General features: G+C 39.8%; 1 protein-coding gene across 1 annotated transcript in view; it reads right to left on the reverse strand.

The window, feature by feature from the left end:
• CENPP (centromere protein P) overlaps positions 1 to 11,100 on the reverse strand; it is a 239,547-nt gene that overhangs the window by 80,399 nt on the left and 148,048 nt on the right. The gene's annotated exons all lie outside the window — the stretch shown is intronic.

The raw sequence follows: 11,100 nt of genomic DNA on the forward strand, positions 1-11,100 counted from the left end.
CTGGGTCCTTATCCTCTCCTCAGCTCCTCCTATACTTTCAGAGAACTTCACTGGAGACCTTTGGCCTGAAGAAACATTTCTTAGTTACCAGGATTACAGCTGCCTGAACAGAGCCAACCTCTGGGTATGCCGGGACAAGGAAGCTTAGTAGCTGTGTCTGTTCCTTTGGAGCTCCAGCACCATAGTGGGGATCAGCCCTGAGCACCTCTGTCACAACCAAAGACTGCTGACCTCTGACCTAAAACACCCTGAAAGGCAGTTAGCGTGAGTGCATGTTCTATAGGATGGGGACAATATGGCAGTGCTGCTGCACGCAGAGATTGGGATCACATCTTTGTCTCTGCCAGACTGTGTGACTCCCTATGGAGCAGGCAGCACCCTGAGGGTGAATATGCGGCATTTGGGGACAACAGGGAGTATGTGACTGAGCCTGGACTTAACATGCATCTGCTGAATGCAGTCCCGAAAGTGCAAAGTCTGGACACTTGAGAGTGGGTAGGTGCACCCATAAATCTGGCAGGTGCTGCCAACAGGATTGAGAAGATACAACACTGTCTCCTTCGGCTTTCACTGTCAAGTGACTGACTCTACGTACATCCCTTAGGAGTTGGGCTTGAGGTTAAAGTTAACTATTCCTAGGGATGACTTCTTCTATTAACATGGAAAACACCACCCACAACGCGAGTTGAAATGTGCCTCTAGTCCACACTGACACCACTAAGAGCAGTAAAGATGATCACCTCATTCACTCAGAAGAATGTGATTATTCCAGCAACTGCTCAAACTGTGTAGTTAAAACCTTTAAGTTCACTGGAAAGTGTTAATAAACTATAATGCTTGTTTCAAGATAATTTTAGATTTGGTATGTGGAAATTTAGCCACAGATGATGGGTATATAGCTAAATTAGGATAAAATCCCAAATTTTTACTGGTGCCACAGTGTGCTATAGGCAAAAATGGTTTCCCTGAGTTGACAAATTTAGATCAGGAGTAATAAAGAAGTCTGTGGTATATATGGTAAAGGAAATAACTAGCACTGAGTTTGGGGGAGAAAAGATCCCTAGGCTTAAACTGGGGCTTGAAATTTGAATCAGCTGAAGGGGAGGGAATAACTGACTGAAGCAAAGAGGCATGAGCCAAGCATAGTTGAGGTTCACCAGTGGAGGAGAGACCATACAGGAAATAAGAGGCTTGGGGTGGCCTGGAAGGCCCATAAGAGGACACCATACTTAACTGCAGTGAGAAATATAGGACACCACCAAAAAACTCTGAAGAGAGGTATATGAAAGTAATGAATGGAAAAGAGCCACCACTCTAATAATCTAGAACAGAATAAGAGGGACCCACTCAGTATAGGTGACAGGAGGAACAAGCAGAAACAGGGATACGTATGACAGAGACTTTGAAGAAAAGAAAGAGAAAAAAAACAAACCTACATTCTCATTGCTGGAGGTTAAGTCTGAAGGCAAGCTTGCCATATTTGTCATCTTCTGAGGGGCTCAATCTCAGAAGGACATTATGAACCATGAATAACTGAGAATATGCATGTGTGTATGGTAAGTTGCTTCAGTCATGTCCAACTCTTTGTGACCCTATGGACTGTAGGCCGCCTGGCTCCTCTGTCCATGGGATTCTCCAGACAAGAATACAGGAATGTCTTGCCTTGCACTCCTCCAGGGGATCTTCCTGACCCAGGGATTCAACCTGTGTCTCCTGCATCATAGGCAGACTCTTTACCACTGAGCCTCCGGGAAGTCCAATAGAGAATATATTAAAAATAAAATGAACTGATAGAAGGGAGGGGACATGTGCATACCTATTGCTGATTATGTTGATATATGGCAGAAACCAATTCAAAATTATAAAACGATTATCCTCCAAATAAAAATAAATAAAATTTTAAAAATGAACTGATTGATTGTAAACAGGAAGAGAAGAAAAGAAAACAGAAAAGGGAAGTAGTGATCTACCATGCAAGGGATACAAAGAAAAAAAGAAAAGGGATAGTGATCTACCAGGCAAGGGATACAAAGAAGAGAAAAGCAGATAAAAAGGAAAACTGCTCTGAGTCTCAGCGATGCTGCTGAGAAACTTAGAGAAAGAGACAGTTTGGGTGAGAATATGCTGAAGTTTGGAGGTGTCACTATAGAATTTAGGCAGGAGGACGGGAATGCACTCAGCTGGAGGGGAATCCGAAGGAAAGGTTACAATGAGGGGTGGATAAAAAGAAGGGCAGAAGCAGAAGCCTAATGGGTACCGACTTTCAGTTTCAAGGGGAATAAGTTTACTATATGGCTGCATCTGACTTGAGCCATATGATCTGACTGCAAGGAGCTTCCAAGGCACAAGGCAAGCGGTGCCTAGAAGCCCAGCTCCTCAGCAAGTGCCTCCTCCCTTCAGTACTTGGCATCTGTTCCACCAACCTCCTGACAGATAGGTCTGGTTTTATGAGTTAGGTCTGCATTGATTATTTATTTGCAATGTAGGATGTTGTACAGTAGATTGGTAGAAAGTATACCATGTTTTCCTAAAAGATTGTAAAACAAAATAAGAGACAATTCATTTCTTGAATCCCTATATTCTGTGTATAGAGTAGGTACTAATATAATTGTTGATCCCTCAGTCTAAACGATCAGCTCATGAGTTGTCCAAAGTTGACATTAATACTATCCCTAAACAAAACAAAGAGAAATGTGTAAAATTTAAGGATTTTTAAAGGTAAAGTGATAAAGATTTATATACAGTCATATAATTAGTAAGGAATAATTTCTCTTATTAATATTTTCTGACATGGACATTAGAAGGCAGAGTATATTTTATAAAAAAATAAGTCATGCTTTGACAACTGATTGTTCTCTATAACAGCAACACTGACAATGTTTTCCAAAGCCATCATTTAAACAACATGAATTACTAGGTTCATAGATGCTGACATAAAAGAATAAAATACTCAAGTTCTGCTGTTTAAGTGAAACCTCAAAGGACTGGGTAAACCCTCTATGATATCTATTTCACCTCTTTCCCTTATTTAGAAAACAGAAAGTGTCCTCATAGGAGAAGTATTTACAAATTGGTAATGACTGAATTATTCATTTGTCCATAGTTGAATATGAATTCAACTTAAAATTCAAAAACATTAAAAGCATTTTGGGGTTGCAAAGAGTTGCACACGACTGAGCGAGTAACACACACACACATGTATGAAAATAGATGTTTCTGGCCAATTCTAACCTATACCAGATGATTCCAGGGGGCCTTAAACCCTAGAAGTCTATGAAAAATGAAGTTCATCTCTTGCAATGAAAAAACAAGAATGGGTATCTTGGGTTTGAAACTGGAATCCTTATTAGCTGTGGACATGGTCAAGTTACTTAGACTCTGATTTCCAGTTTCCTTGCCCATGAAATTGAGGAGAATATCTGCCTACCAAGACGTCTGCGAAGGTTAAATAAGGTGACAGCCACAACGTCTGAGCACAGGGTGGACGTCAGATGACTTTCCATTCCCTCAAGGATAGGTGCTGGGAAACCAGAAGGTAGGAGAGTTCAGTGACTTATTCAAGGCTGCCAAGTCTCATAATATGGTAGATATTAATAATTTAAGGAAAGGATTCCTTAGATTGTGATATATACTGGAGCAAAGAATGGGCCTGCTACAGTAGAGCAGGGGTCAGATAACGCTCTCTGTCGAGGGCTGGGCTCATGTGGGACGCTGCAGCCATGTCAGTAGCTCTCTTGAGCTTGGTGGCCTTTGTGCTGTGTCAGTGCATGCTCACATCCATTGCACAGAACAGAATGAAACCAGCTTAGAACATGTTATAAATGCAGTGTAAAACCAGAACTCAAAGAATCTAAACTATTTATTGTCATAGATATGGGAGTAGATTAGAAGCAGATTTTTAAAAATCCTGATTATAGGAAAGAAAAGTAATTTTGACTTACAAGTGTGATTCACTATAATGACATAAAACCAAAAAAAAAAAAAAAGAGAGAGAGAGAGAGAGAAACTGTATTTAAAATAGCCAAACGAGAAGACTACTTGATCAAAAAATCTGTCCTGCAGATGGGTTTCTACCATAGTGATAATCCACAAGTTGGTCTACAGGGATATAGTAAGAGTCTGCGTGTAAGCCTTGACCAGGTGCAGCGTGCTCTGGGCAGATGGTTCTGGGGTGTTTAAGTATTTACTTTTCTTCTGAACATCAGCTCTGATTAAACCTACTGCAACAGACCCAGAAGCATTGGTGAAAGACTTTTAGAGGAACTACAATCTACGTAAATAGTGTAGTTATGAGTTAGTGTACATTTCATCTTATATGTCTTAAACAACATTTTGGCATATTATAACATATTACTCACATGTCTTTGCTTCAACATTCTGAACAGGAAGAGCTGAAACTATAAGTCACATTGAAATTTGGTCTGTCACACACTGTTATTGGCAAAGAGGTGACTATTTCTAATTAGGTCAATAGAGCTTAGTGATTACACAACTAAAGAATAAATGGCATGATTCTTTCTTCTTTGACATTGTTTCCTTTTCTACAAGAAAATGGATTAAAAAAAACTTAGAGTCTCTCCCTTTGCACAAAATGTGAAGAATGTGAATCCACACAAGGGAAAGTAGACTGTATTAAAAATAACATGTGATTGCACTAAACACATATTAGTTTGGAAAAGAAAAGGAATACATCATGTTACTAGAATGTCATGGTGTGTTTCTAAGTAACAGAATCTCTGTGATCAAATAAACTTACATTAAACTAACAACTTAATGTAAGATATAAGAAAATCTTTTTATAAATTGGAAACTGCTGAAAATTCATTTGCTTTACATAAGTTGAGAATTACATTCACAATTACCAAATTTATATATGAACTGTCTGAGATATTAACTACTGTGTGATACTCAGAATAAAGAATGCACTGAAAATTGTAAATCTATTCTAGGTCAGTAGTTCTAAACTATCTGAAGAATGGACCTACCCTTTGAAGGTATGATTGAAGCTCTGATTCTGATGGCTCTTCTATGCAGAAAAATACACAAACACTTCGCATGCATCAACAGACTCATAAAACCCACCCTAAATGTAGAATAAGACCTTAATCAGCTTAAATTTTTCATGTAAATATTTCACTGCAGTTAAGGATAAATCAGAGTTAAAATTAATTTAAGGTAACTTATTCCCTTATTTCCCACAAATATTTAGCATTTATTCCCCATTTATTTAGCAATATTTTTAATGGTCACAGAAAAGTTGAAAGAATACAATGAACATCTATATATTTTTACCTATATTCACCAATTAATATTTTGTCATCTTCATTCTATCTTTTTCACTCTTTCCACGTTCATATCTATACATATATATGTATTTGTGGGGTACAGGGGCTGGACTATTTGAATGTAAGTTGCAGATATAACATGTTGCCCCAGTGCTTCAGTATGAGTCTCCTAAGAACAAGGACATTTTCTTACATAACCATGAAACAATGATCACATTCTCTCACATTCTCAAACCCCAGACATTTAATATTGATTCAGTATCAACATCCTGTCCATATTCAGAGTTCCCCAACTGTCCCAACAATGTCCAAATCGCTGTGTGTGGTGTAGATCTCATGGCTCAAGATCCAATCAGAATTCACTTGCCTTTAGTCTCTAGTAATCTAGAGTAGCAACTGTCAGTCTGTGTGTTTCACTCCTTCACTTTTTGAAGGGATTCCAAGCCAGCTACCATGTAGAATGTCCCCTAATATACATTTGTCTCATTGCTCAGATTTAGGCAGAATATTTTTGGCAAGAATCCCACATAGGTGATATCATGTACTTCCTTTCGTATCACATCAGGAAGCACAAAATGTTGGGCTGGCCTGTTGTTGGTGATGCTGAGATATTTGGTTAAGGTGGTATCTTCATCTCCTTGTAATTAAGAAATATCCTACAAAGTAAGACTTTAGGTCTGTGTGAATATCATGCCATCCAATAACTTTTCATTTACTGGCTTTTAGCTCCTATTGAAGTTCTTTGCCTAAATCAGTGACTACATTGTAAGTTTCACAGTGGTGACTTTCTAATTCTATGGTTCCTTCTGTACTCATTAGTTGGCATGCCTCTACAGAAGGATCTGTGACCCTTTTGACCCTCCTTCCTTGTTACAATAAAAAGGATTTTGCATTTGATGTGTTATAATCCATTGCCACCCTTATTCTATGAGGTTCGCAAAGAGTCAGATATGACTGAGCAACTGAATTGAATTGAACTGAACTCAAACTATGCCTTTACCCAAGCTTCTGTGTTCTGTTCACAAGTCCGCAGTACTCTCTGTGAGCTTTCGTGCCTGCTGATCTGTTTCAAGCATACCTTACAAATTCCCTGGTCCTGATCTGTTACTTGACATTTTTCTCATAAGCCTTGCTCGTTCTAATGAAAAGTGGACCTTAGCAACACAGATTGGAAGTTAGACGCACTCACTGTTTTTCAGTCTTCTCAGAGGAAAGTGGTAGAAAATTTATTTAAAAGAAAACCATTACTTATACTCATTCGTGAAAGCAAACTGACCTATGAGTCACTATCTGAAAATATTTGATACCCATAGTTTTATAAATCCAACTCAATTCATTTAAAATGACTACTTATGGCATCAATTCCTTTTTAGAGGAAAACATTAAACAGTAGCTCAACTTGCAGGTTGTAGAAGTGAGTCCTTAGCAGCACTGGGTATAGGAGAACGGCAGGTGAGAGCCAGGGACCAGAAACTCATCTGAAGACGACCACCACCGAGAGCTCACCCATTTGCTGGAATGGCACAGAAATTCAGTGCGGTCTTTTCCAAATTGAACTTTTAAAATATGGTAAATCTGGCCTTTGATGTAAATTTCCTGTTTTTTAAAAATAACATGTGCTCCAAACCAACCACAGCTGTGGGCTAGAAACTGCCCATGGGTCATGACCTACTGTATAAAGTTAATTCATTATAACCTACAGAGCCTAGTCCACCATGAGAGATGCTTGAACATTCAAAACAGCCCATAAAGTCATATCAAATCCATGAATTCACATCTTTCAGAAGTCTTTGGGAATACCTACTATATAAAGAAATGGAATGGATGTAACAGAAGCAGAAGATATTAAGAAGAGGCGGCAAGAATACACAGAAGAACTATACAAAAGAGATCTTCATGACCCAGATAACCACCATGGTGTGATCATCCAGCTAGAGCCAGACATCCTGGAATGCGAAGTCAAGTGGGCCTTAGGAAGTATCACTATGAACAAAGCAGGTGGAGGTGATGGAATTCCAGTTGAGCTATTTCAAATCCTGAAAGATGATGCTGTGAAAGTGCCATACTCAATATGCCAGCAAATTTGGAAAACTCAGCAGTGGCCACAGGACTGGAAAAGGTCAGGTTTCATTTCAATCCCAAAGAAAGGCAATGCCAAAGAATGTTCAAACTACTGCACAATTGCACTGATCTCACACGCTAGTAAAGTTATGCTCAAAACTCTCCAAGCCAGATTTCAACAGTATGTGAACCATGAACTTCCAGATGTTCAAGCTGGATTTGGAAAAGACAGAGGAACCAGATCAAATTGCCAACATCCGCTGGATCACTGGAAAAGCAAGAGAGTTCCAGAAAAACATCTACTTCTGCTTTATTGACTATGCCAAAGCCTTTGACTGTGTAGATCACAACAAACTGTGGAAAATTCTGAAAGAGACGGGAATACCAGACCACCTTACTTGCCTCCTGAGAAATCTGTATGCAGGTCAAGAAGCAACAGTTAGAACAGGACATGGAACAACACACTGGTTCCAAATTGGGAAAGGGGTACATCAAGGCTGTATATTGTCACCCTGCTTATTTAACTTATATGCAGATACATCATGAGACATGCCAGGCTGGATGAAACACAAGCTGGAATCAAGATTGCCAGGAGATATATCAATAACCTCAGCTACACCACCCTTATGGCAAAAAGCGAAGAAGAACTAAAGAGCCTCTTGATGAAAGTGAAAGAGGAGAATGAAAAATTTGGCTTAAGCTCAACATTCAGAAAACTAGGATCATGGCATCTGGTCCCATCACTTCATGGCAAATAGATGGGGAAACAATGGAAAGAGTGACAGACTTTATTTTGGGGGGCTCCCAAATCACTGCAGATGGTGACTGCAGCCATGAAATTAAGATGCTTGCTTCTTGGAAGAAAAGCTATGATCAATCTATACAGCATATTAAAAAGCAGAGACATTACTTTGCCAACAAAGGTCCATCTAGTCAAAGCTATGGTTTCTCCAGTAGTCATGTATGGACCATAAAGAAGGTGGAACACTGAAGAATTGATGCTTTTGAACTGCGGTGCTGGAGAAGACTCTTGAGAGTCCCTTGGACTGAAAGGAGATCCAACCAGTCCAAGGAAATCAGTCTTGAATATTCATTGGAAGGATCGATCCTGAAACTGAAACTCCAATGTTTTGGCCCCCTGATGCGAAGAACTGACACACTGGAGAAGACCCTGATGCTGGGAAAGATTGAAGGCAGGAGGAGAAGGGACAACAGAAGATGAGATGGTTTGATGGTATCACCAACACGATGGACATGAGTTTGGGTAAACTCATGTCTCAGCAAGCTCTGGAAGTTGGTGATGGACAGGGCAGCCTGGTGTGCTGTAGTCCATGGGGTCGAAAAGAGCTGGACACGACTGACTGACTGAACTGAATAGAGCTATATACAAACTTGGTTATGCATAAATAACATACATTATTTACATCTTAGTATTTGATGGTCTAGAACATTCTTAAAGTAGGTATTTACAAGGCACATCCTCTCACATTCCTCAGGGCTTCCCTGACAATACTCCACCCCACTTTGCCTTTTTTCACTGCGTTTAACACCATTCTTTGAATAAATGGATGACCAAAGTCTTCCTTGTGAAGTCTCTTCCTTCCTATAAGAGACTGTTACACAATCCATTAAAATATACTTAATGTAAAGGTCCATCTAGTTAAGGCTATGGTTTTTCCAGTAGTCATGTATGACGTGATAGTTGGACTATAAAGAAAGCTGAGTGCTGAAGAATTGATGCTTTTGAACTGTGGTGTTGGAAAAGACTCTTGAGAGTCCCTTGGACTGCAAGGAGATCCAACCAATCCATCCTAAAGGAGATCAGCCCTGGGTGTTCATTGAATGGACTGATGTTGAAGCTGAAACTCCAGTATTTTGGCCACCTGATGCAAAGAGCTGAGTCATTTGAAAAGATCCTGATGGTGGGTAAGATTGAAGGCAGGAGGAGAAGGGGACGACAGAGGATAAGATGATTTGATGGCATCACCGACTCAATGGACATGAGTTTGGGTAAACTCCAGGAGCTGGTGATGGACACAGGGAGGCGTGGCGTGCTGCGGTTCATGGGGTTGCAAAGAGTCGGACATAACTGAAGTAACTGAATATACACATACATGCAACCAATGCTTCTTTTCATAAAATGTAAGTAAAGTGAATAATGCTTTTCTAATTTTGAAACTTATCTTGTTTACAAGATAATAATGTGCAGATTATTCACGATTCCTAAAGACTATAAATAGTAACACTAATTCTCCAATATTTAGACCAAGACAAATTTAGATAAGGCAAAACCCAAACAGTAAAAAACAGACATGTAGAAAAGAAATAGGTCCCCTTCAGAGGACCCTCATAGGAACCAAGAATGGAAGAAATTCTCCTCACAGTTCTTTAGGGAAGAGGAAGTACACTGATGTGTCTAGAATGACAATGTGCAAAGGTGTGGAGAAAAAACTCCAGTTTATATCCAAACGGTGTGTCTGTGCATGCTGGGCTGTCTATGTAGTTTGAGGTAAATCTTCCCATTGGCAGCTTCAAGACTATGGCGAGGGGTTGTGGGCCCTGGGCTCTACCTGTAGTCACAATGTCAGCAGAATAGGGTGAATAAGCCAAAAAGACCACTCACATTTTGGCATTATACTTCAAGGCCTATTTCTTTGCCTAACCCTCTGACTAAAGATCACAACATCATGCTGGAGGAAGACAAACTCAGGGCTCACAAGTGGGGAGAGAAAAGAGGCTACAACATAGCTTTAGAAAAACAATCTCACATGATGTGCCGCCCAGTTCTCTAGATAAGGTGGCAGAACCCAGCTTAGAAGGGTGGTGGTAGGGCAGATGCCATGACTGAGAGGAGAGGTGAGGTGAGGAAAGGGTGGAAGAGTAACATGGGAAAGGGGCACTGTGTGCACAGAGGCAAAGGTAGAGGGTGGGAAGCACACGTTTCATTGCAACGAGAAGCTGCCACTCAGCCCCAGCCAAGTGTTACCATGCAATATCATTATGTCTTTAAAAGAATATACCTAGTTAAAAAGATTTTATTGCTAAAAATGGTAACCATCATCTGAGCCATCAGTAAAGTGTAGTAACAGCAAAGACCACTGACCATAGGTCACCATTAGAAATATAATAACAATGGAAAAGTTTGCAATATTGATAAAACTACCAAAATGTGACAGAGACATGAAGTGAGCAAATGCTATTGGAAAGTACCGGCCAATAGTTTCTCTTGACACAGGGTTGGTTCAAACCTTCAGTTCATGAAAAAACACAAACAAAGCACTAGATCTATGAAATACAATGAAGTGAAGCACAAGAAGGTATGCTTATAATGAGAATAAGCAAACTATTGCTAACCACAATGACCTTGGTGGATCTCTAAAACATAACGCTGGATGAAGAAATCCAGGCTCAAAAGAGAATGCAATGTATGACCCATATACATGGAAAGTTCAGGGAACTACAGTGTTTGAAGTCAGGCAGCGGCCTCCTCTGAAGAGAGAGTGATTCAGAAAGGGGGTCTGGGAGTGCTGGAATTTCTTGATTAGGTGTTTGTGAAAACTAATTGAGCTGTACCATTATGATGTTTATTTTTCTGGAATGTAAACTTCACCTCCGGTTAAAGTTAAAAAAACAAAACATTGTGAAGGACACAGATTTCTGCCCAAGGAGCTTCCCATTTATGGTTGCTGCTTTGATGGAACTCAGGTTAATAAAATCCAGTTCAACCTTTACAATGTCCCAGTTCATCAAGGTA

Source organism: Ovis aries, chromosome 2, assembly GCF_016772045.2.
Source record: "Ovis aries strain OAR_USU_Benz2616 breed Rambouillet chromosome 2, ARS-UI_Ramb_v3.0, whole genome shotgun sequence".
Taxonomy (NCBI): domain Eukaryota; kingdom Metazoa; phylum Chordata; class Mammalia; order Artiodactyla; family Bovidae; genus Ovis; species Ovis aries.